The sequence below is a fragment of the Giraffa tippelskirchi genome, chromosome 8 (assembly GCF_054371585.1).
Source record: "Giraffa tippelskirchi isolate mGirTip1 chromosome 8, T2T-mGirTip1v1.2.pri, whole genome shotgun sequence".
Lineage (NCBI taxonomy): Eukaryota > Metazoa > Chordata > Mammalia > Artiodactyla > Giraffidae > Giraffa > Giraffa tippelskirchi.
Window position 1 is genome coordinate 16048455 of NC_137282.1, and position 26735 is coordinate 16075189.

Sequence of the window (26735 nt, forward strand, 5' to 3'; positions counted from 1 at the left end):
CAGTTAAGAACATGTTTTAACTCTCCAGTAACTCAATTCTTCTTCTATATCCATCAATAAAAATTTTAAGATATTTTTATATTTGTTTGTCAGGTCTCACATATATCCCTTGAAAGTTGATTCTGGTTACTTAATCTTTTGGGCGACTATTGTAAGAATGAGAACTTAAAGATATGTATTATTGGCTGTATCTGTTACATAGAAAATACTTTTACAAAGTCCTTAGCTTTATATGCCAGGCTTTCAGAACTCTTCCTTTCAGCACTAAGGGTTTTATGCAAACTTTTGAGATTCTACTCTGTATTTTCAACGTGTTTCTGCTATAATCACCATTTAATTTTCTTGTTCTCTAATGGATGCAATGTTTTTCTACTCGTTGAATTAATTATAACAGGACTGTTGATGCTAAACTGTGTGTTAAATATTGAAATTTTAATTTCATATTACTCATACATAATAGAAAGAACAACATTTTTGTATAGCAAACAAGTAAACTAGCATCATTGTTTCAAGATTAATAGTTCTCTGATCATTCACTGAATTTCAAGTAGACTGTGTGAAAAAAATAAGCCCCAATTAAATAGAGCTAGGATACCAGAAGGGGGAGCTCTCAAACGCCTGTGAAGTTAGCTGAACCCAATGGGAAGAAGAAAGACACCTCTTCTTTCCTGGCAAGAACTCAGCCAAGAAAAAGTCACTGACTCTGCTTACTAGAGCCCTGCCAACTGCTTTTCCCTCTCTATAAAACTGTTCCCCTTTCCTTGTCCTGTGGAGGAATCACACGTGGTTGACTGTGCCTGCAGACCCCAAATTGCTGCCGCTCCCAAATAAACCCATTTTCACTGGAGAAATATCTAGCAGTCTGTTTATTTCAGGTCACTAATTCTCACAGCAGAGTTTCCTGCAAACAAACTGCACATTCTTCAATATTCTGATGACAAGATACAGAAGAAATAAAAATCTACTAGAAGGAGCTTCACCTTCATTTTTTATAAGAGATGATACAGATTGCTGTTCATCCAACATGTTCATTCATTTAACAGACTTCTGTTTTTAACCCTCTGACCTATTTCATCCATTTCTCTCACCCCCACTCCCTATCTCTGGCAAGGCTGCTGTTATTATTGAAATTTGAATATTCTTCATATTGCCTTTCAAGAAATTTATAAATTTGCATGTAAATATATATATATATGTATTTGTTGAATTTATAATAATTATCTAGATTTCATGCCTTAAGCTTCCTTTCAACTTTTCTAAGAATTGATGGCACAGTTCAATAATAGTGCCAAAGATAATAATGTGAAATTTAGGGCAAACAATGAAATTTTTGAATATGTTTAGTTTATGATGAATTATATCCATAAGACACATAATTAGACATATTTTTGTGTGTTGGGATATAGGCAGTTAGAGTGAAAGATCAATATCAAGGCAAAAGGTAAACATCCCTGGAAAGAAGCTTGTGGTCACTCTTTACAACGCAATCTAGTGAATAGCCCAAAGGCATCATGTTTACAAGGTCATGAATTATTAATATTCTGGATCTAATTCTAGAAATCTGTTGGAAGTACAGGTTACCTCTACCTGGACTAGCACTCATTGCCTTATGAGGCAGGTTCATGCTGTATCCCATTGTACATGCATAGATGGAAAAATATACCAGTGGAAACCGAATTTACTCAATACTTTCCTGAATAATTCTTTTTCTGTTGTGATTTGTTTGTTGGTTTGCTTTTGGCCACACATATGAGATCTTCGTTCCCCAACCAGGGATTGAACCTGTGCCCTCTGCAGTGAAAGAGTGGATTCTTAGCCACTGACCATCCAGGGAAATCCCGCCCAGAATAATCCTTCGTTGAGTTAGATATTTTCTACATGTAACTGTCTGGACAGAAAGGTGATTAGCTCAGATGCTAGCTACATATGGACATCAGCCCCTCTTTTTATCAAAAGTTTATCAAGGCAGCTTTTGCTGCAATGGAGCTGCATAAAGAAATGTCTTCTAAAGCTCAGATGATGGCGACAGCAGACACTTTTTCTTCACTCTCAGTTCTGTGAGCTGGTGATGGTAGCTCCACTGGTTTGGATCAGCCTTATATGCTTGGTCCTTCTCACTCCACAGTAGTGTGAGTGGCTTCTATCCAGGGCATGCTATTACCAGGATAAGGGCTGGAATGTAGGAAGGCTGTCATAAACCTTCAATGTTTCCTAAAGCCTTCTTTACACCTGGTACATTATCCCTCCCTACACTGTTCTTAGTGAGTCATATGGCCACATGGCCAAGCTGACATCCCTGGGGCTCAGCAGTATTTTCTTCCTGTGGGGGTGGATAAGGAGAGAGTAAAGATTTGCCAGTGGGGAAAGGTTGGGCAGTTCCTTCATCAGCTTAGTCTTAGATGGAACAGAGGGGTGTTGGGGGAGGGGGCAACTGGGCCAAAAGAGGAGGGGGAGCTGGGGAGACTACGGAGACCTGGCACCTCACCGTCCACATTTCCCAGCCCCCTGTGCTTTGGGGAACAGATTTGGGATGTCAGTGGAGGGAGTAGAGCTCACCAGAGTTTATCCTATTGGTCTCAACTATTGACGGACCTTCTCTCTGCATTCAACGTAAACTCATACACTTCTGGAGGTGGGAACTCCAAAGGGCATCTGATTTGAAATTCAGGATCTTGTACTAGCATCTGCAGCAGGTCCAGATTTGATTCCTCTTGATCCAGACACTTATGAGCTGAAAACAAAATCTATTTATATCCTCTTTTGACCACATACACCACCACCCCCCCACACACACACATACATATATATCATATAAAGGTGAAAGGAGACCAGGATGACAGCAATAAACTATCCCATTAAAAAAGGTGAAAAATGGGAGAGACACAGCAATCAATGAGCCATAACAATTCTGAATTGCCACTGAGCAAACGTTCCTTATGAAAACGCTTCATAAGAAGCAACCCCAGGGGACTTACATGGCAGTCAATGGTCAAGAGTCTGCGATTCTACTGCAGGGAGCACAGGTTCCATCCTTGGTTGGGGAACTAAGATCCTGCATGCCACAGCGAGATTAAAAAAAAAAAGTCTAACTGTATATAAAATCCAACTGTATAAAAAATGTACAGTCCAACTGTATATATAAAAAAAAGTCCAACTGTATAAAAATCTGCCTGCAATGGAAGAGACCCCAGTTCAATTCCTGGGTCGGAAAGATCCCTTGAAGAAGGGATAGGCTACCCACTCCAATATTATTGGGCTTCCCTGGTGGCTCAGACAGTAAAGAATCTGCCTGCAATGCAAGAGACCTGGGTTTGATCCCTGGTTTGGGAAGATCCCCTGGAGGAGAGCATGGCAACCCATTCCAGTATTCTTGCCTGGAGAATTTCATAATGGAAAAGAATATGAAAAAGAATATATGTGTATGTATAGCTGGGTCACTCTGCTGTCCAGCAGAAATTGACACATGTTGTAAACCAACTATATGTCAACTAAATAATTTTTTTTTTTAAAGAAGCAACCCCAAATCTCAGAGACTTACAACCATTATGTTTCTCCACATTCTGACCTGGTTTGCAGGTCAGTTATATCAACTTTCTACAGGTAACAACTCTGGTTCAGAACTACCCCACAAGTCTTTTTACTCAAAGTCTCAAAATGAAAGATCAGCTACTACCTAAGGCATATTGCTTTACTGCAGTGCCCAGCAGTGCAAGCAGAATGATATAAACATATATACTGTCACATCTGATTTTGGTATTGACCATCTGGTGATGTCCATGTGTGTAGAGTCTTCTCTTGTGTTGTTGGAAGAGGGTGTTTGCCATGACCAGTGCGTTCTCTTGGCAAAACTCTGTTTATCTTTGCCCCGCTTCATTTTGTACTCCCAAGCCAAACTTATCTGTTACCCCAGGAATCCTTTGACTTCCTTCTTTTGCATTTCAGTCCCCTATAATGAAAAGGACATCTTTTGGGGGTCTTAGTTCTAAAAGGTCTTTATAGGTCTTCATAGAACCACTCAACGTCAGCTTCTTCAGCATTACTGATTGGGACATAGACTTGGCTTACTGTGATATTGAATGGTTTGCCTTGGAAATGAACAGAGATCATTTAATGATCTATACAGCCAGCAAAAACAAGACCGGGAGCTGACTGTGGCTCAGATCATAAACTCCTTATTGCGAAATTCAGACTTAAATTGAAGAAAGTAGGGAAAACCACTAGACCATTCAGGTATGACCTAAATCAAATCCCTTAAGAGTATATAGTGAAAGTGACAAATAGATTCATGCTGGGAAAGATAGAAGGGAGGAGGAGAAGGGGACTACAGAGGATGAGATGGTGGGATGGCATCACCGACTCAAAGGACATGGGTTTAAGCAAGCTCCGGGAGTTGATGATGGACAGGGAGGCCTGGAGTGCTGCAGTCCATGGGGTTGCAAAGAGTCGGACATGACTGAGCTACTGAACTAAACTGTCACATCTGTTCACGCTTTATTAACCATGTCATGTGTTCAAGCCCAACACGAATATTCTATTCTTCCCATGCCGGGAGGAGGGGGAGAGAATATTTGCTAAACAAGAATACAGTCTACCACAGAGGATGAGATATCTTTTAGAGAATATTTCCTCTGCCAAAGGAGCCCAGTGAAAATAATCTTTCCTAATATCAGAAGATCCCAGTGTGTAGCTAAATGTCCTTCATGTAAATTATTCTATAGGCACAACAGTAAGTTATACTTACCTATTGGAAAAACATGAAGGGAAAGTACTTTGCAGTACATAAATTTCACTTTGAATAGAGAGCTGAATAACATACAGTTCAACAGAGAATTGGAAATCAGTTTGAATTACCAAGGAAAAAGAGCAAAGAGACAGAATGATACAAATGAATTTCACATAGATCTGGGAATATCTGATTAGGTAATCCATAATTCTTCCTCTACCTGTGCTGTCTTAATGGAAAAAAGATAATTCCAGGGAATTGGACTGGGTTTGTTTGAGGGGCCAGTGTTGGAGTGTACAGGAGAATTTGAGCAGAAAAACTCACAGGAAGAATTAATGAAGCTACAAAAAGACACTTTCCATGGGCAGGGAAGTTACGTATCTGTCTCAAAAGAGTCTGTCTGGATAAAATCATCACAATATTTCTTAGCAATCAATTACTGGGGTGAGCATCAGAATCTTAAGTAGGTTAAAACTATACATTAATTGAAGCTTGTGATAAATCTCTGAGACCCTTAGGACAGAGCAGAGTGTGAAGAGCTAAAACAAGTTCATTTTACTACCTCTTTGATAAATGGAAACATGGACAGGGCTTGCTCGAACATGACCATGTAGATATGAGAATTTGAGAGTCATATTCTTGAGCACTGCAAATTATAGCATCACATCAGTGCACCCACAGAACACAAATGTTCAGCCCTGTGGATACATGGATGCTATGATCATGTTAACACATCAGATTTTGTGTATTTTCTGAGTTTGTCCATCCTTTATCATTTAAGACCAGTTATGCAGGCTGCATTTCTGAGTCTAGCTGATAGCCACTTAGTGTTATAGTTGCTCAGTCATGTCTGACTCTTTGCGACCCCAATGACCGTAGCCCTCCAGATTCCTCTGTCCATGGGATTCTCCTGGCAAGAATACTAGAGTGGGTAGCCATTTCCTTCTCCAAGGGTTCGTCCTGACCCAGTGATTGAACCCGGATCTCCTGCATTTCAGGCAGATTCTTTACCATCTGAGCCACCAGGGTAGCTCTTAGATGGGTAAAGATACAATTTCAAATCAAGGGAGAAGTCATAAGGGTAAAGAAATCACACAAGTGGTGAAGTCTTTCTAAGAAATCACTGATAAACATTACACTGTATAAAAAGTCTGTAAAATCTAAGCTGATGTGGTGGTTGGGACTAGGGAAAGTTTGAATTTATTGTTGAGGAAACTAGATATGGTTATTTGCATATCCATCTGCTGATTTTACAGAGTTCCAAGTTGAACTTGAAAATAACTTAAGTTTTCGTCTAGGAATAATATTGGTAATGTTTCTGGTGGTCAGACCTCACAGGAATCCATCTTCCACAAAAGTGCCTGTAGAAAGGAGGTTATATGTGGGTAAGTCAAGGAAAGCAAAAATGAGAGCAGAGAAGTTGCTTGCAACAGGTAAGAGCAAGAGACTCGCCTGGTGGTCCAGAGGTTAAGACTCTGCCTGCCAGTGCAGGAACATGGGTTTGACTCCTGGGCCAGGAAGATCCCACATGCCACAGAGAAGCTAAGCCTGTGCACCACAGAGACTGAAGCCTGCACTCTGCATCAAGAGAAGCCATCGGCATGAGAAGACTGCGCACCCCAACTAGAGAAAGTCCTTGCACAGCAATAAAGACCCAGCCCAGCCATGAACAAATACTTAAAAAAAAAAAAAAAAAAAAAGAACACATCTTCCGCAAAGGGGCCTGTAGTAGGGAGGTTATATGCAAGCAAGTCAAGGAAAGCAAAAACAAGGAATTTGCTTGCAAAAGATAAAGGCACCATTAGTTTTCTCTTTTAATGTGTTTATTGAACAGTTAATATGTGCAAAGCACTATACTGTATATATCAGTTCAGTTCAGTTCAGTTCAGTCGCTCAGTCGTGTCTGAGTCTTTGCGATCCCATGAATCGCAGCATGCCAGGCCTCCCTGTCCATCACCACCTCTTGGAGTTTACCCAAACCCATGTTTATTGAGTCGGTGATGCAATCCAACCATCTCATCTTCTGTCGTTCCCTTCTCCTCCTGCCCCCAATCTTTCCCAGCATCAGGGTCTTTTCCAATGAGTCAACTCTTCGCATGAGGTGGCCAAAGTATTGGAGTTTCAGCTTCAACATCAGTCCTTCCAATGAACACCCAGGACTGATCTCCTTTAGGATGGACTGGTTCGATATCCTCCAGTCCAAGGGAAAACCACAATAAGGCAAACATGAACACTCACACTCTAGGAGTGGAGATAAAACACACACACATTCACACACATGATTGTGATACAAGATAGAAAATATAAGCCTTTGGGAAAAATAAATCAGCAATTTAAAGTACAAGACATGAAATCGGGACAATAATCTTCTCCCAGCTAAAATGAAACCCAGATGCTGAGAGAAAGGTACAATATTAACCTAATATCCTGAAAATGCAGGAAAAAGATTAACTTTTAATAAAAGGTCATCACACATGAGCAAAGGGGAAGAGTATTGCTAGCAATGATGAAATAGGAGAAAATGTAGAGTGGGAGGAAAAACATTGGAAAGTATAGAAAAGAGGTTGTTTCAATTAGTTAAGTATGTGAATGTTAAATTAATGATTTCTGCATATTGACTGAAATTAATGAAATTATCAGTGCCTGACACTGCATTAGGGTCCTTAAGATAATTGCAAATGTGTTTAGAATACTGTAAGCTAATAGAATTTCATGGAAGAGAAAAGAAAATCAGACCAAGAATGGATGAAATATTTTCTGTGTATATATTCAAATACATATACACAAATTAATATAAATGAATAACAATACTCACCTAAGGTGGGTTTAGAAATTAAACTGCTGAGAGATCTTAATAAGTATAGATTAGCTGTTTAATATTTGAAACCTGGCATTTACCAGCATAATTGATTCACCAATTTATAATCACTTCAAAGAACTCAGAATGCAATATGGCAGATAATCCTGCTTTTCTCAGCACAGGCGCATTTAGGTGACTTCTATAAGGAGATGACCAGTCACATAAATAAGGGAGAAGCAAAAAAATGTATTTTATAGTATTCTCCTTAGCTTTTAGCTATGGTCTCACACTATATTTCCTTTCTATCCCATTCCATTAGAAAGATATGGATGGAGTTCATCCATTCAGCAGCCTAATTAGGTCATCAAAGGTAACTTAATTTTTTTATCATCTTAGAGGAAATAGTTCAGTGTTGTGATTATTTACTTTAATTCTTTTTGCCAAAAAAAATTTAACTCTTAAGATAATTTTTTGCCTATCTTTAGATATAACCTGCTTCAGTTCAGTTCAGTTCAGTTGCTCAGTCGTGTCCCACTCTTTGCGACCCCATGGACTGCAGCACGCCAGGCCTCCCTGTCCATCACCAACTCCCAGAGCTTGCTCAAACTCATGTCCATTGAGCAGGCAATGCCATCCAACCATCTCATCCTCTGTCGTCCCCTTCTCCTCCCATCTTCAATCATTTCCAGCATCAGGGTCTTTTCCAGTGAGTCAGTTCTTCGCATCAGGTGGCCAAACTATTGGAGCTTCAGCTTCAGCATCATTCTCTTTCAAATGAATATTCAGGACTGATTTCCTTTAGGATAGACTGATTGGATCTCCTTGCAGTCCAAGAGACTCTTAAGAGTCTTCTCCAATATCACAGTGCTGGATAATGTGCTTATCTGGCTGCATATCAAAATATTGTTTTTATTTTTAAAATTTTTATTGGAGTACAGTTGCTTTACAATGTTGTATTAAAACAAGTATTGTATATTAATGCATATATGTAGAATCTAGAAAATATTGTTTTAATATATAGCCTCCATTGCTGTTGTATTACATGCAATTATTCTTCTACTTACAGTTCCCTCTCTTACTTAGGAATTGTTTGGAATTGTGATTTTTTAAAATAGAGATTGAGTTTGGAGAGAATTATTGATTTTTTTGTACTATTAAAATCTGCTAATTTTAGAGTTCATTTTCATCTATAAATATAGCTTGCATAGTTTCTGGTTTTCAACATTTTATTTTTGGCCCAGAATTGAACACATTCTGTAAGCGTTTCATAGATACTTGAAAAAGGAAGGTGAGTTTTTTCTTTGTGTATAGATATAAAAACAAAGTTTATTAATTAAATAATACAAATCTTCTGCTTGCTTCTTATTTATATTTGCTATTTAAACATTAAAGAGCTAGGGTTAGGCTATTTCTTCCCATAAACCTTGCCCTCTCCCCACCCCCCCACCACCCCAGCATTCTGTCATGGTTGGTTATGCCAACTGGAAGTCAGGCCGCCTCTCTGAAATCCTGGTTCCAGACTCGCTAGTTGTGTCATCTTGATCAAATAAGTTAACGTTTCTAAATCATAAAATCACTTGTAAAATGAAAATAATAATCCTCTATTTCGTAACACCAGCCTCAGAGTAAAAGATATAAAGGAGATACAGTGTCAGGCACATAATATAGTCAATAAACATTAGTTTTATTATTACTGGTATTGTCATCATGCTCATTTCATTTCTAACACTTTTTTAATTTCTTAATTTTCTCTTCCTTTTTATTGACAGGCACTTGCAGAGAGATGGAATGGTTTATCTTTGGTCAAACTGCTCAGAATGCTTTCTCTATGAGGGCCAGTAATTCCAAAGCATCCATTTTACAGATGAAGCTACCACACTAAAACATCCAGAGAAGGATCCTCTGTCCTGTTGTATTAAAGTCATCTGAAGAACTTTTAAAAAATAATTATTGCCCCAGTATTTTTCAAACTGTTGGATAGACTGTTGCAGGCAAGAATTTTAAGTAGCAGAAACAGCGATGGCAGTGGTCCACGGAGAGAAGGCAGGTCTGGGTGAGACTTAGGAGTGGCTTAAACCTACCCATGGGTTTCCAGGTGGCTCAGTGGTGAAAGTATCCGCTTGCCAGTGCAAGGAGACATAGGAGACTCAGGTTTGATCTTTGGATAAGGAAGACCCCTTGGAGGAGAAAATGGCAACCCAATCCAGTATTCTTGCCTGGGAAATCCCATGGACAGAGGAAATTGGTGGGTTGCAGTCCATGCGGTTGCAATGAGCTGGACATGACTGAGTACAGCTGCTGCTGCTGCTGCTGCTGCTGCTAAGTCGCTTCAGTCGTGTCCGACTCTGTGCAACCCCATAGACGGCAGCCCACCAGGCTCCGCCATCCTTGGCATTCTCCAGGCAAGAACACTGAAGTGAGTTGCCATTTCCTTCTCCAATGCATGAAAGCAAAAAGTGAAGTCGCTCAGTCGTGTCCGACTCTTAGCGACTCCATGGACTGCAGCCTACCAGGCTCCTCTGTCCATGGGATTTTCCCGGCAAGAAGAGTGCTGGAGTGGGGTGCCATTGCCTTCTCCGCTGAGTACAGCACACGTACACAAACCTAATCACAGCCAGCAAAGAACATTGGTGTGCTGGTGAGCATCCAGATAAAACAGATAGAAACCAGGCCTTCCAGTTGACTCATCAGAGCAGGAAAGACAGAGAAGGACCATGTCACCTACCAATTGGCACTTGCCATCTATCTCTACAAGGATTAAATTGTGAGCTGCTGCAGCTGCTGACCTTCAACACCTGAAAGGAGTTCAGGGTGAGGATCAAGAATGAGGCCCTCTGTGCTCCGGGAAAAACTGGCAGAATAGGTCTTCAGATGGTTAGGTATTTTCAAGAGCTGATTTTATGAGCCCAAATCTTGTATCTTTTCATATTGGGAAAAGTACTGAAGTCCTTCATGGTAACTTATGCTCCTTCTGACTAGCAGTGACCTTCATGAGACTAGCAGAAATCTGCAAACGTATGTGCTTGATTGCACATACTCCCCCTTCACCAAAATCACTTATATCCTGACCATCCCCCTACTTCTTTGGAGCAGTATCTCAGACCTAACTGAGATACTCCAGGGCTATAGTCCTCATTTTGCCCCCAAAAATCTTAACTCCCAACCTTCATGTTGTACGTTTGTTTTTTTTTTTTCAATTGTCAGCTGGTAGAGAAAAATAGACAAAAACTGTAATGACCTTAAGTCAGACCATGGATGGCACATTTATTCTGTTCCAGCTGAGCCCACACTTTAGTTGGCAAGATCCATGTACCCCGAAGTCATTACATTACCCATATGATGGGGCTCTAGAACCATCAAGATGAGACAATCACTTGAGGAAGAGGATGACTCAGTGAAACCTTACAGAGAACTGGTGTTTCCACTCTAAGGGCTCAGTGAAGCCTTCCCCGCTCCCCACCCCCAGCAGCAAAATAAAAAAAAAAAAAGGAAACAGATACAGGTACAGAAAAAGCAGACACAATCTGGAATGGACTAAAGTCAGCAAAGATAGTGAAAGCATCTCAATTTTATTTATGTATTTGTTTATTTTTTTCTCTTTCAGCTGGTCTACAAAGCATGGGGGAATCTTAGTTTCCTAGCCAGGAATCTAACCTGCACCCTCTGTATTGAAAGCATGGAGGCTTAACCACTGGACCATCGGGGACATCCTAAATATCTTAATTTTAAATGAATGAAGATTTGATAGGTTAGTAAATAGGTTAGAAATATGCATTCCAGCTACTTAAACTTGAGCCAGTTTACTTAACCTACATGCCTGGATTTCCTCGTTTGTTAACTGGGCATAACCTGACACCTACCCAACAGAGGGAGAAGACCAGAGTTCGAGAACATCAAGTATTTGGTCCATGATAAGCGTTCAAGGGCCAATTTTCAGGTGGTGCTAGTGGTAGAGAATCTGCGTGCCGATGCGGGGGACGCGAGAGATGCGGTTTCAATCCCTGGTTGGGTAAGATCCCCTAGAAAAGACAGTGGTAATAACCCACTCCAGTATTCTTGCCAGGGGAAACCCCTGGGCAGAGGAGCCTGGTGAGCTACAGTCCATAGCATCACAAGCAGTCTGACACGACTGGGCACAGAGCACACGAGCAAGAAAAGTTTTACTGTTTTATTATTTTGGTTGTGTTTTTTGTTTATTGTTGGTTTATCATTAATATCTTTCAATTAGGTTAGAGAATATGAAATTAGCAGCCTCTTAAATGAGAATGGACAGTGCCATTGAGGATTGAATGAAAAGGCCATTGCTGGTGGGCGTGCAACTATTTCAGGAAAAAAAAAAAACTAATCAACAGCCTGAAAAATTAATGTTTTTCCACTTGAACCCACTCATTCTATTCCTGGCCTCTATCCTAAGCAAATATTCTGAAACAGAATTAGAAAAACACATTCAATGCACAAAAATGTACATTACAATATCATTTGTAATAACCAGAAAACTGGGAACAAAAAGATTTTAATCAGGCAGCTATGAAAAATGATGTTTACCAAGCATTTACAACATCATAGAAAAGGCCTGTGAATAAACAAAACAAGAAAGACACAAAAGCTGTGTACATTATAACCACAACACCACAACTCAGAGGATCAGCACAAACAAAAAAGATCAGAATCTGCCTAAAAATGTTCATGGGGTTTCCCAGGTGGTTCAGTGGTAAAAAAAAGCCGTCTGCCAAGTAGGAGACACGGGTTCAATCCCTGGGTCAGGAAGATCCCCTGGAGAAGGAAACAGCAACCCACTCCAGTATTCTTGCCTGGAGAATCCCATGGACAGAGGAGCCTGGTGGGCTACAGTCCATGAGGTCTCAAAAGAATCGGACATGACTTAGGGACTAAGCAACAATAAAAATGTTCATGTCTACTTGGTGTGGTAGGATTACCTGTAACTTTTCCCTTCTATTTTGTTACTTTTTCAAATTTTCCAAAAGGAACAATTTATTACCTCCATACTAAAATTACATTTTACGCAAGCAGAAATTGGGTAATATTAAGCCTTAGGTAGCTAAGGGAATATCTCTGTAGAGATGCGTGCTGGAAATAATTTGGAATGGCTCCCACCTCTATGTCTTCCAGACGGATTTCCTTATGAGTGTTTCCTCTCTAAAGCAAGACAGACAGGGACAACCATGCGCATACGCTCATGACCCTCAGCTGTTTCCATGGCAGGTAAAAGTAACAACTGTGACCTTGATGGGCTCCCAAGCAGTCTTCCAAGCCAGCAGTGATATTTCACCAGGTAGAGCAGACTTCTGCAAGGACAACACTCCCTGCTGCTTTGAAACTTCCTCAATGTGAAGACACACGCCACCCGCCACCCCTCTCCTTTCTTCCTCCACTACCTTCTTTCCTATCATTTCTCATGTCTTTGCATTCAGCTCCCTTGCACACACCACATGCTACCCTCCTGCCCTGAGCTCACCCCATATTCCTGATAGGGACCCTGCACTGCTTTCATGCTTATCAGTACCTCATCCTCCTCCAGAAACCAGATGTCAAAAATCAAAGTTTATGTGGTCCTCTGTCACGGACAAGTGAGCTTTCTCATATTTATTGGCATGAAAGACACTTGGCTGCCTTTCTTAATAAATATATTTTTTTATTATAGAACTATAGTTCTTATATTATAATCTATGGTAAACAAATTTCCATAGGAAAATTATAGTCTATGGTAAACAAATTTCCATAGGAAAATAACTCCTCCTATGACTGCCTTAACACACATGCTATTTGATTATTGACACTCTATAGTCTGGGCTTCCCTTGTGGCTCAGCTGGTAAAGAATCCGCCTGCAATGTGGGAGACCTTGGTTCGATCCCTGGGTTGGGAAGATCCCCTGGAGAGAGGAACGGCTACCCACTCCAGAATTCTGGCCTGGAGAATTCCATGTGGGGTCGCAAAGAGTCAGACGTGACTGAGCGACTTTCACTTCACTTCTCTGTATAGTCTGTAATACAATCAATATTTTTTCTAATAAAAATAGTATTTAGGCAAGGAAGTGATGAAATAAATAGGTATTTTTCCCCTCTCCAAGACAATTCCTTACTTATATTGAGTGGTTATATTTACAAGGCTAACCTCTGAATGTTCGCAATTTTTAAATTTTACTTTTGGCAGCACTGGGTCTTGGTTGCTGTGCGGAGGATTTCTCTAGTTGCAGCAAATAGGGGCTACTCTCTAGCTGCGATACACAGGTTTCTCATTGCGGTGGCTTCTCTTGTGGGGGAGCATGAGCTCTAGGCATGCTGACTTCAGTAGTTGCATCACTTGGGCTCTAGAGCCCAGCCTCAGTAGCTGTGGCGCATGGTCTCAGTTGCTCCACGGCAAGTGGGATCTTCCCAGACCCGGGTTCAAACCCGTGTCCCCTGCATGGGCAGGCAGATTCTTAACCACTGGACCACCAGGGAAGTCCTTGCAATCTGGAAAACAATGAGAGTTGGAAAAACCTCAGGATTAATGTTCTAAATCTTTTTCAAGAGATCTGTAATTGTCAAACTTTGGAAAGCAAACATCTAAATTGTAAGCCTCGACGTTTTCCAGTTGGTTATGTCCCAAGGCCTGGAGAATTTGAGAACTCAGCACCACATTATAGCTGAAACCTATGGCAATTGTATGTTCATATCTTTAAGGTGCATGGTCTAGAAAGAAGTCATTGGATATCATGAGATTCTGTTGAAAAGTTCTGTTGCTTTTCTTATGACATTACTGATTTAAGGTGTTTCTTTGTTTTCTTATTTTAAACCGTTCTTTAACTTTGCATTTTTAAACAAATTTTCAACCAGAAGGGAGGATGGAAACTGCCCTGACAAGAACACCACTAACAGTGCTGCTTTCATGAATGTTTCTCCCAGTTTTGAAAGCCTTTGGTCAATCTCTGGAGCACTCAAACGGCTGTTTTTGATAGTTCTGTCCAGCTTTATACTGCGTTTTAAAGAAAGTATTTATTGACCTCTTCAATACATCGTAAGGGAAATTATTCTCCCTCCTGCTCGTAGTTTTTGAAAGTGAAACTCAGGTTAGTATAAGGAGAGGCTAAGATTGGGAGCAATAAGTAAGAAAAACAGAGAGAATCTTATTACCTGTTAGAGTATGACTGATTTCCCGATTTGACAAGCCTTCAAACAAGATGTCTCTTACTTCTCTCAAACTTGAGACCAACCCAGAGTATATGAATCAGAAAGGATAAATTTATCTTTAAATTAGAAAAAAACCAACCCTTGTGCCACAATTCTTAGGGATACAGCAAGGTATACTGTAAACATTCTGATAGAAGGCATCTAGTAGATCAAGACTCAAGATAAATTTTGGCTATGTCAGTATCACTTTGGGCAATTAAATGCAGTTTTCTCTCTCAATTTACCAGCTAAGAAAAGGAGGGACTTCCCTGGTGGTTCAGTGGTTGGGTAACTGCCTACCAATGCAAGGGACACTGGCTCAATCTCTGGTCCAGAAAGATACCATGTGCCATGGGGCAGCTGGGCCCATGTGCCACAACCACTGGCACCCACGCGCTTTAGAGCCCACGCTCCACAACAAGAGAAGCCCCCGCAGTGAGAAGCCAGAGCACCGCAATGAGAGAAAGACAGCATGCAGCAATGAAGACTCAGCATAGTCAGAAATAAATGAACATTTTTAAAAAGAAAAGGAGAATGATGTCTAGTTCATAAGGATGTTGGGAGGATTACATGTGATCACAATTATGAAACAAATTTGCTCATATCAGCAAGTAGTAATTGCTTCATTTATATTTATTTCTTACTATACATATTTTTTCCCCAGCCTTTCAGAAACTCAGTGCTCTTCTGGTTAACTTGACATCTAGGAAAGGGTCTACTTTAATCCATCAAGAAAGCCTTCATTGATGTTTCACTTTTACTGGGCACATTATCTTTTGAAATCACAGGTCTGAGTTTTGAATCAGAGCTCTGATGATGAAGAGAGATTTTTTTTCTCAGAAAGAGTATAGATTTGTTTGCTTTGTCTTTTTTTTTTTCCCCCCCAAGAGCCCTTAAAATTGCATCAAGGTGGGTAAGATTATTAGGTTAAATAAAATGAAATTAATGATATTGCATCATTTCTGATCAACAAAAAGGGCAATTTCCTATGGTACAGTATAATGTATTGCAGAGAGAACTGACCTAGGGGTCAGGAAAGGGGGTCTTAGTCTCCCACTAATCAGCTGTCTGAGAAGAGCAGGTCATATGCTCTATGGTCCTGAAGCCCTCTTGGGGAAGCAGTGTGCTTCTGATCTGATCTCTACATAAGCATTTCCCCTTCCTACTCAACCCAATTTGATTTCTAATAGCATTCGAACTGCCCTCAAAGATCAATAGTCAGCCAGACAGGGCAGCATAGGGAATTTGTAATGTCCTGTAGAATGACAAAATTCTCACCTTGACCAAACTTGAACCAGGCTCCTCTGAGCTCTCCACTCAAGTAGGTATTAACCTTGCCCCCTAAAGACTTAACAAATGCAGAAATAGCTTCTAATAGTTCCAAGTCACATCCCTGGAGTGCCTGCCTGAGAAAACTCTAGGCTCCCTTAAAATCTGTGGTTTGTTCTGGCCAGTACTTGAAGATGGGATCTCTGTCTCCCAGTCTCTGTGGGAGGGTTGTAGTCCAACTTTGAGACGTACCAGGTAACAAATCCAGATGGGTGTCACATGGACCAACACTCCCCTTTCCAGTTTTCATGATTCTTCACTTCCTGACAACTCAAAGCCTCTGTTCAGCCGCCTTCTCATTCCTTCATCCTCCCTTTAAAACATCCAGTCACTTCTGTAAGAATTGAAATTGAATTCAGCTGCATGCTGGACACACTCCTGTGTGGCAGCATGTTCCTGATTAAAATCTGACCTTACTGTTTCAGCTAGTGTCTGGCTTTGTTTATATTTGATGCAAATGACCCTCACGTTTTGGATATTTTCTAGATAGGGAGGAAAATTAGCAGTGGCCTGTCATCTCCTATGAATTCTGCCAGATGGCTGGGCTTCATAGAAACATAGACATTTGGAGTGATGTGCACCATTTTTCTTCGTAAAAGTGTATGATTGACTATTGGATAAATCAAGAAAATGTTTTTTTCAAAAATTACTTTCTCAAGTTAAAACACATTATTTCCTTTATAAAGGAAAAAGAGCACTAACAGTATCATTATCCAAAGAAAACCACGATTTTCATTCTATATAATTACAATAATGACGTTTATACAAGTTGCTTACAGTTTTTCACAAAATACCTTGGCATCATCATTTTTCTGTGTTACTGCAAAAACTTACATAACTGTATAGTATTTCATCATCTGAAAAGAATTGTACTTATTTTTAATAATTTTCTATTCTAGTGTATTTAGGTTACTTTTATTTTTTCAAACCATACATAATGTTGTGGTGAACATCCTTTGACAATTTTTTTTTCTTGTCATATAATTATTTTGTTAGGACAGAGTTCTAAATATGGGTCAAAGGATGTGAACAATTGCTTATGTTGAAATAAATATTTATTGGGTCTAACGTGCATAAAGTTGAGATAGATGGCATTGCATCTAGGGTAAATTATTCATAATAACAGAGACATCATCGCTCAATCACTAGGAGAGATGAGGGGTAGTTTTGGGGACCAGATGTGTGTGAACTAGATTGCACTAGTGGCCACAGTTTAGTCTTCATTTGCTGGCACCAGAGATAGTGACATTAACTTGGTATCAGAGAAAGGAGGGAGACCTCTCGATCCTAAACTTAGGAAGTGACACAGAATGATTAGTTAATTCATAACCTTCACAAGTGGTGCATGGCATAAAACAATCAAGCCCAGAAATATCTCCAAAGCATGTAACCATTTGTATATCATTCAATCCACACTGTGGGGTGCACTCATGTAAAAAAGACCAGGATCAGGAAACGGTAATGATGAGCATGTAGCAGCAATTGCCTTGTTAATGATTCAAAGCTCATTTTTCTCAGGCAAGCAAGATTTATGCTGAGGTTTTACTGTGTTCATTCTTTCCCCTGACTCCAGGTATCTAGAAAGGGAGCGTGATGCTGGCAGGCTGCTGTAGGGATCGGAGGCCAACTCACTGGGAAAACTGGGACCTTCAGGCTTCCCGGCCATGCTGCTCCCTTACTCTCACTCCCCACGACGCCTCCTAAACGCCTTGCCTCCGTTCTGACTTTACTTCACCCTGTGGACTCTGCTTCATGACGGTCCCTCTTGAACCTTTGGCTTAACCTTCTCCCACCTACAATGAAAATGATCATTGTCTACTTCCTGGGCTGTAATTCTAAGAAGGCAGAGATACTATCTGTCTCCTTCATGATGCTGTTCAGGTACACAGAGAATGACTAGTGGACAGTAAGTCTCCAATAAAGATTATTTAATTAAACAAAAGAGATATAGCTGATTCTTTACCCTCTGATCTCTGAATTACCCCCTGATAATTCACCCCCAAATCTTCGTGCCTTCTTTTACTCCTTTCAAGTAATTATGGCATTTTACTAAAGCGATTCTGTACATGAACCCAAAGATGTAAGAAATGCGGGAATTTTAACTATAAAAGTAACATAAAGAGAGATGAAGGGAGAAATGAGAATGATTTGTTCCTTTGCAAATTTATTGTAAATAATTTGAAAAATACATAAAAGATAAAGAAGAAAATAAATATTACCTCTCGCTCTACCATCCAGGAACACCCGTTATACTGCTCCAGCTTCTTGCCCTAACAATCACATCAATCCTTTTCTCAAACTCAATGGCATTTTGTTGCCTTTAAGAGCCTGTCTGCTTAAACAAGACTTCAAGGCCATGGCCTCTGTAGTACAGGGATCAACAAGGCTCCTTAGGGGCAGAATATCACCAGCTTTGGAGTTCAACTCCTTTTACAATATCTCAACTTTGAGCAACTCACTTAAGCTTAAGGGGCTTCAGAGTCTCATCTATATGTGGGAAGACATAACAAGCATCTCAGAGGCCATCAAGGATAATGAGATGCTGCATATACTGGAACTCAGAGAGTGTTTGGCTTCCAGGGGAGGTTCTGACCCTTCTGGGGCTCCTCCTGGCTCCCACCATGTTTCTCAACACCCGATAGCTCAGCCGTGTGAATTACCACTGTCCTGCAGTTCCGTGCTGACCCTTAGGAATCTCATTCATCTGTTGTTTCTTTTAGGGGACCACCTTGCTCCTGCTCATGGTCTGGTGCATGCCTGCTCAGTCATGTCCGACTCTGCGACCCCATGGACTGTAGCCCACCAGTCTCCTCCATCCGTGGGGATTCTCCAGACAGGAATACTGGAGTGGGTTGCCATGCCCTCCTCCAGGGGATCTTCCCAACCCAGGGATCGAACCCGCGTCTGTTGCGTCTCCTGCATTGGCAGGCAGATTCTTTACCTCTGTGCCACCTGGGAAGCCCAATTCCTCATCACTGTCTTTATTTATTCATTCATTTAACACCTGTCTATCGACGGCCTACCACGTGCAGATCTCTGTGCCACTCAACAGACACACAATAATGAATGAGAAAGACAAGAGGGTCTCTGCCCTTGTGGACCTTTAGGCGGCAACAGAAGATACAGAATTACAAAAAGGGAGGGTATGCCCAAATTCCACTCAAGCTGCAGATCAAACTAGTTATGTTCTGACTGGACTGCCTTTTTTTTTTTTCATGAAAGCATTTATTCTTATAATTATAAATGAGTGCCTGTTAATTGTAAAAAAAAAATTTGAAAAAAAACATGAAACAATAAAGAAAATAAATATCACCTATAGTTCTACCCAGGGGCTTCCCAGGTGGCTCAGTGGTAAATACTCCACCTGCCAATGCAGGAGACTTAGGAAACTCTGGTTCGATTCCTGGGTCTGGAAGATCCCCAGGAAAAGGGAGTGGCTACCCACTCCACTATTCTTGCATGGAAAATTCCATGGACAGAGGAGCCTGGCAGGCTACAGTCCGTGGGGTCACAAAGAGTCGAACACAACTGAGTGACTAAACCACCACAGTAAAACACCAACAGATCACATACCTTCCCTAAAATAGTAGAGTAAGTCCTGAAGTCTTCTAAATTTTAGTCATCATAACTTCTCTGTATTCTTATATTTTTTTTCTCTGTAATCCTGGGATATAGTATCATTTTTAGTTCAGGCTCAAATAAAGCCAGGTTTTCTCAAACACCATGATACATAATCTCTGGTTTTGAAAATTTAAATGGTGGGTCCTTCATCTTAGAAAAGAACTAACTGACATGGTAGGGCCAGGTTCATTGTGGGTTGCTTACATTTCCCTTGGCAGAGTCCCCACACGAACCTTGAGCAGCCAGCCTTCTGGACGGTCTGGCACTCACTCCATCACACGTTTTGCCCATGCGATGCCAGTATAGGAAGAGCAACAACAAATAGGTCATTTTTTCTGCTACTTCGTTTCGATATCTCCAGGTCTGTCTTGTCCCAGAAGCAGACAGTGAGCCAAAGATGTCGGGGCAGTGATTTATTAAGGAAGAGGCCCCTGAAGAAATCAGTAAGAAAAGGAGGGAAGGAGAATAAGGGAAGAAGAAGCAAGCAAGGTGGACTTCCTTGGTGGTGCAGTGGATAAGATTCTGCCTGCCAGGACAGGGGACATGGGTTCAATCCTTGATTTGGGAACTAAGATCCTACATGCAATGGGGCGACTAAGCCCATGCACCCCACAACTACTGAGCCTGTGCTCTGGAGCCCGCGAGCCACAACTACTGAAGCCCAAGCATCTAGAGCCTGTGTTCTGCAGCAAGACAAGCCCCCTTGACCACAATTAGAGAAAGCCCACGTGCGGCAGCCAAGACCCAGCACAGCCAAAAATGAATAAATAAGTAAATTTTAGGAAAAGGAAGCAAGTGAGATCATCTTGATAGTGTCGAGAACCCTGGTATGAATGCAGACTTGGAGACTGTCGCTGCACCTTGAGGTTAAGAAGCTGGGATCTTTTAGCACCATTCAGTCACTGGCCACGGACCAACAGGAGGGGCAGAGGTGGCTGGATATAAACCCCCAGGCCCAGAACAACCCTCTGAAGGCGGTGAGTAGAGGACATTAACCATTTCCAGCAGAGCCCAGGGCATGAGAGTGCGGAGCTGGACAGACACATGGGAGGGGACTGGGGCAAAAAACCGAGTGTCTGATAGACTTTCTAAACCAGAGACTGCTGCTTCTGCTGTCCTGTTCTCCACCAGCCCAGGAAGTTCACTGGTAATCAGTATGTTCCCTCCCCAGGGGTCAGCTCTGGCTACAGGACCAGAAACCCACCTAATTGATAGGAACTCTAATCCTCTCCAAGTCTCCAGCAGCTTTCCTCATCTGCTGACTCAGAGTTGGTATGTATCTTACAAATGTGCTGGCTTGTGAGACGTCTTTCTAAAAAGTGTCCCACTAATAAGTTTTAAATACCTCTGCAGAAAACTGCTCCAACTCGGTGAGATAAAGCAGGTCTGGAGAAGAGAGCCTACATTTCATTAATTTGAGCAACAGAACCATCTCTTAGGATTTCGTTTGGGCCTGACAGGCTGGGGTCAAGGAGTCACTACCGAGGAGAAATATCACTAACCTCAGATACGCAGATGACACCACGCTTATGGCAGAAAGTGAAGAGGAACTAAGGGGCCTCTTGATGAAGGTGAAAGAGGAGAGTGAAAAACCTGGCTTAAAACTCAACTTTCAGAAAACGAAGATCATGGCATCTGGTTCCATCACTTCATGGCAAATAGATGCTGAAATGATGGAAACGGTGAGAGACATTATTTTTCTGGGCTCCAAAATCACTGCAGATGGTGACTGCAGCCATGAAATTAAAAGACGCTCCTTGGAAGAAACATTATGACCAACCTAGACAGCATATTAAAAAGCAGAGACATTACTTTTCCAACAAAGGTCCATCTAGTCAAAGCTATGGTTTTTCCAGTAGTCATGTATGGATGTGAGAGTTGGACTATAAAGAAAGCTGAGCGCCGAAGAATTGATGCTTTTGAACTGTGGTGTTGCAGAAGACTCTTGAGAGCCTCTTGGACAGCACAGAGATCCAACCAGTCCATCCTAAAGGAAATCAGTCCTGAATATTCATTGGAAGGACTAATGCTGAAGCTGAAAACCCAATACTTTGGCCACCTGATGCGAAGAACGGACTCATTGAAAAAGACCCTAATGCTGGGAAAGATTGAAGGCGGGAGGAGAAGGGGACGACAGAGGATGAGATGGTTGGATGTCCGACTCGATGGACGTGAGTCGAGTAAACTTAGGGAGTTGGTGATGGACAGGGAGGCCTGGCGTGCTGCAGTCCGTGGGGTCGCAACGAGTTGGACATGACTGAACGACTGAACTGAACCGAACCAAGGACTCCCACATGGGGGCGATCTTTTCCTTAAGACAGCTTTGGTGTCTTTTCAACTTTAGGCTGATGGAGGTGGGATGTCATTTACCAAAGAATCACACACTGGTATGGTTTCCAAGTATATACTCTCTAATCTGAAGAGACCACTCAGTATCATCACAGTTGCTTTCAAAGACACACCCTTCTGGGACTAAAATGTAACAGAAAAGCAGATTAAATCCTTTTTTTCCCTTTCTTAATTTTAAATTTATTTTTAAATTGAAGGATAATTGCTTTACAGAATTGTGTTGGTTTCTGCCAAACATCAACATGAGTCAGCCTAACAACCTAGACAAGTGGGATGGGGAGGGAGATGGGAGGGAGGTTCAAGAGGGAGGGGACTTATGTAAACCCTTACTTTAGTTAAACCAAAAGGAATTATAGTTAATAAAGCATGCACACAGAGATCTTATATTTCTCTTTTTTCCATTTGTCCTCTTTCCTTCTCTCATGCCTATGCCCAGGAACCCAAATTGTCTCTCCTTCCTTGGCCCAAACTCCAAGAAAATCTTGTCTTACAAACTCAGATCTGGAAGGGGCTATTCTTTCTCTCACCTTTCTGTTTCCACACCTGTTCTCTTTCTGTGCCCTCAGGAAGTTTCTCTAGCTACTCAAGCTCTCTCCTTTCCTGTTGTCCTGATGTGCATTATAAAGTTTCAGGAGACGATGAAGGAAGGATGGCCCAGTCGAGGATTCTCCTAAGTGTGGGACAAGGGGGTACATCTTGTCTCGCCAGACATTCAGTCCCCCATGGAATCACATGAGCCACCAGGGTGCTGAGGGATGGACACGTTCAAAGGCCCTGGGGTCACTCTGTGCACGGTCATTCACAGTTGAATGAACTCTGAGATAGCTTCCTGTGAAGCAAGCCTGCAACAGTGCCCTTGGGTCCCTCTGCTAACACTGTTACGTCTGTGAGATCTCTTTTGCTCATGACTTTCTTTAAAGGTAACTAAGCAGACAACTACAGCATAGCATGACCTCAGGGTTCTTCTTCCTTTTTTAAGAATTATTTTATTGAGGTTAAGCTGATTTACAATGTTGTGCTAATTTTTGCTATACAGCAAAATGATTCAGTTATACATTAAACATATATGTAATTTTTCACATTCAGGGGTTCTTTGTAAGGCTCCCTGGACCCACAAATACCCCCATTCACTTGACTTTGCTGTTAAAAATCATTTAAAAATTTTAAATTTTCATATTGAAGTATAGTTGATTAACAATATTGTGTTATTTTCAGGTACGTAGCAAAGTGGTTCAGTTATACACGTACATCTCAAAAATCTTTTGACTGAGCCAAAAAAAATTACAGAAATGATCCTGGATGGAAGCCTGCTAAAAGTCTTTTCAGAGCAGAACCTTACAAGTTGTGGAGTCACAGAGGTTGGGAATTTTCAGGGGAAAGAGTTCATTATGCTGGGGAAAAGGAAGAACAAAAGAAATGTTAAGATATTCAAGTAAATTTTGTATCATATAGGACCTGTTTATTTCTACCTTGTCTCTACCTCTATTTCTGGATTGATATCACATCTACGTTTGCTTTATTGACTACGCCAAAGCCTTTGACAGTGTGGTTCACAACAAACTATGGCAAATTCTTCAAGAGATGGAACTATCAGACCACCTGACCTGCCTCCTGAGAAATCTGTATGCAACTCAAGAAACAACAGTTAGAATTGGACATGGAACAACAGATTGGTTCCAAATCAGGAAAGGAGTATGTCAAGGCTGTATATTGTCACCCTGCTTATTTAACTTATATACAGAGTACATCATGCGAAATGCCAGGCTGAATGAAGCACAAGCTGGTATCAAGGTTGCCGAGAGAAATATCAATAACCTCAGATACACAAATTTGGGGCTCCAAAATCACCGGAGATGGTGATTGCAGCCATGAAATTAATAGACGCTTGCTTCTTGGAAGAAAAGCTATGACCAACCTAGATAGCATATTAAAAAGCAGAGACATTACTTTACCAACACAGGTCCATCTAGTCAAAGCTATGGTTTTTCCAGTAGTCACGTATGGATGTGAGAGTTGGACTATAAAGACAGCTGAGCGCCGAAGAATTGATGCTTTTAAACTGTGGTGTTGGAGAAATCTCTTGAGCGTCTCTTGGACTGCAAAGAGATCCAACCAGACCATCCTAAAGGAAATCAGTCCTGAATATTCATTGGAAGGACTGACGCTGAAGCTGAAAACCCAATACTTTGGCTACCTGATGTGAAGAACCAACACACTGGAAAAGACCCTGATGCTGGGAAAGATTGGAGGCGGGAGAAGAAAGGGACAACAGAAGATGAGATGGTGGGATGGCATCACCGACTCAATGGACATGAGTTTGAGCAAGCTCTGGGAGTTGGTGATGGACAGTGAGGCCTGGGGTGCTGCAGTCTATGGGGTTGCAAAGAGTCAGACACGACTGAGCGAATGAACTGAACTGAACTGAAGCAGGTTATATCTCAAGATAGGCAAAAAACTATCTTAAGAGTTATTTATTTTTTTTTAGCAAGACATAATCAAAGTAAATAATCATAACACAATTATTTTTTCTAAAAAATATGGACACGATGGACGAGTTTGAGTAGGCTCCAGGAGTTGGTGACGGACAGGGAAGACTGGCGTGCTGCATTCCATGGGTTGCAAAGAGTTGGACAGGACTGAGCGACTGAACTGAACTGAACTGATCACAAGGAAAATTCTAGACAAGTCACATTTGTATTGTAGGCATATTTTTTAAGCAGAAGTTGGAAGCTACAGTCTGATGGTCATTTTTTCTTTCTTTTTTCCAACTTGTTGAGATACAATTGACATATAACTTTGTATAAGTTTACCATGTGCAATGTGACTTGCTATACATATATTTTGAAATGATTACTATAATAAGGTTAGCTAACATCTCTGTCACCTCACATAATTACTACTTTTGCGTGTGTGCATGTGGTGAGAACACTTAGAATCTCCTATCTTACCAATTTTCAAACATACAACATAGTATTGTTAACTAGAATCACCATGGTGTACATTATATCCCCAGAAGTCATTCATCTTATAACTAGAAGTTTTTCTTGAAAGCAAGTTTAAAAAGTAAAGCAAATGTCTTCCATTACACAGATTTTGAAAAATATTTTAAAATATATTAAAAGTAAATTAGCTGTAAATAATATTTTTGCTATTAGCTTTAGGTAAAGGAAGTTTTAAGCATAACATATGCATTTACCTTTGGGACATTGGTACCGATGGTGATTGAAATTGGATATTCTTTTCTTCACCTCTGTAAGCATCAATTTGCATCCTGTAATATGTATGGTGACTGTCGGTTCCCCTGGAGAAACATGGAATGGAATAGTAATACCAATTGTCTTCAAAAATTAAAAGGTTCATTGGGCACAAGATTTTCCCATCAACTCTCTGCTGGGTACCACTTTGTCACTTTGCTGCTACATACCAGGGGCAGACATCTCCCAATGAGCATCACCTGGATACCCTCACATCCTTTAGGCATTTTTTAGATTATTTTTGAAATTACTTTTGTCTTCTGACACCTAATAGTACTGATGATAATTCTTGTGAAAAATAATTAAAAAAAAATTTTAAACACACCCCATGGCATGTGGACCTTCATTTCCTGACCAGAGATCAAACCTGCGCCCTCTGCATTGGAAGGTGGAGTCTTAACCACTGGATCACCAGGGAAGTCCCACTCCTATAGGAACTGATTCTTCATGCTTCACTGGACATTGGAGTCTTTTCCTCCTCAACTGTTGCTGCTCAGCCACGGACTGTACTGAATGCTTTGGCGACATCACAATACCCAAACTGATTTTTAGTGAGAAAGGGGAAAATGCCTCCCTTCCGTTGAGGTTTGAGTCTATCAGATGACTCCTGAAACACAGCAGTGTTCTTCAATGTAAGATATTAGTAAAGCAGATTTGTTTGTCTTCGTTTTGTTCATTTAGACTCTCCACTTTCTGTGACACGTCGGCATATATTCCTGTGATCCAGCTGGGAGATAGATCTAGATGACAGACCACACTGTACACAGGCTTCCTTGCTCCTCTGTTGGGTAAGTCTGTCTCCATGGGTCAAATTCTTGTTGCCAGGCAACTTCTTCCTTCAGAATGAGAACTGTCCCAAGAGGACCCTCAATCCATATGCAAACAGGCTCCAGGCAGCTGCTCTCACCAATTCAATAGACAAGCCCAGGCATGACTGACTCTCTCTTGAGCTAAATTGAGATTCCCCATTACATTAATTGAAGAGACCACAGAGTCTTCTTTCTACTCTTTCTTTGGTGAGATTTTTTTTCTTTTAGGATGTATTAGGTCATAATAAAAGAACAACACTACAATATTATAATCCATCTTCATTTATAAAACCATCCACTTTCCCCCACCCCCAACAACCCCCATATTCTTTTGCCATTCATCTTGGGTAAGAGAAATGCAGAGAAGACTCTAGAGTGAATTAAATTACTTTCTTCTGTGAGCTTTATGATCATCCCTGTCGACAGTTAAGGCCTAAAGCGGTAGCTCTGAACAGTATTTATTAAAGACTTTCTAAGTTCCAGGTGTTGTGCTAAACGTTAGCGCTAAAGGTGAATCCAGCATAATCCCTAACATCTAAGAAATCATAACGATTTGGAGGTCCGCCATAAATGTAAGTTTTCATACGACGCTGTGTGTGCTGCAGTGAATAATCTGAAAATCAAAGACAAAGCGGTGTTCCAGTCTTTCTAGAAACAGTTGCACTGATTTATAGAGAAGC

The 26735-nt window shown here is 41.0% G+C and overlaps 1 long non-coding RNA gene across 1 annotated transcript; it reads right to left on the reverse strand.

Moving 5' to 3' along the window:
* Positions 1–13659: 13659 nt before the first annotated feature.
* Positions 13660–26048, reverse strand: LOC145518670 (uncharacterized). The gene is made up of 3 exons (XR_014063108.1): positions 25572–26048; positions 25189–25293; positions 13660–13997 (listed from the first exon to the last, which is right to left on the reverse strand). It is a non-coding gene; the product is annotated as an uncharacterized LOC145518670 (long non-coding RNA).
* Between the last annotated feature and the right edge of the window lie 687 nt (positions 26049–26735).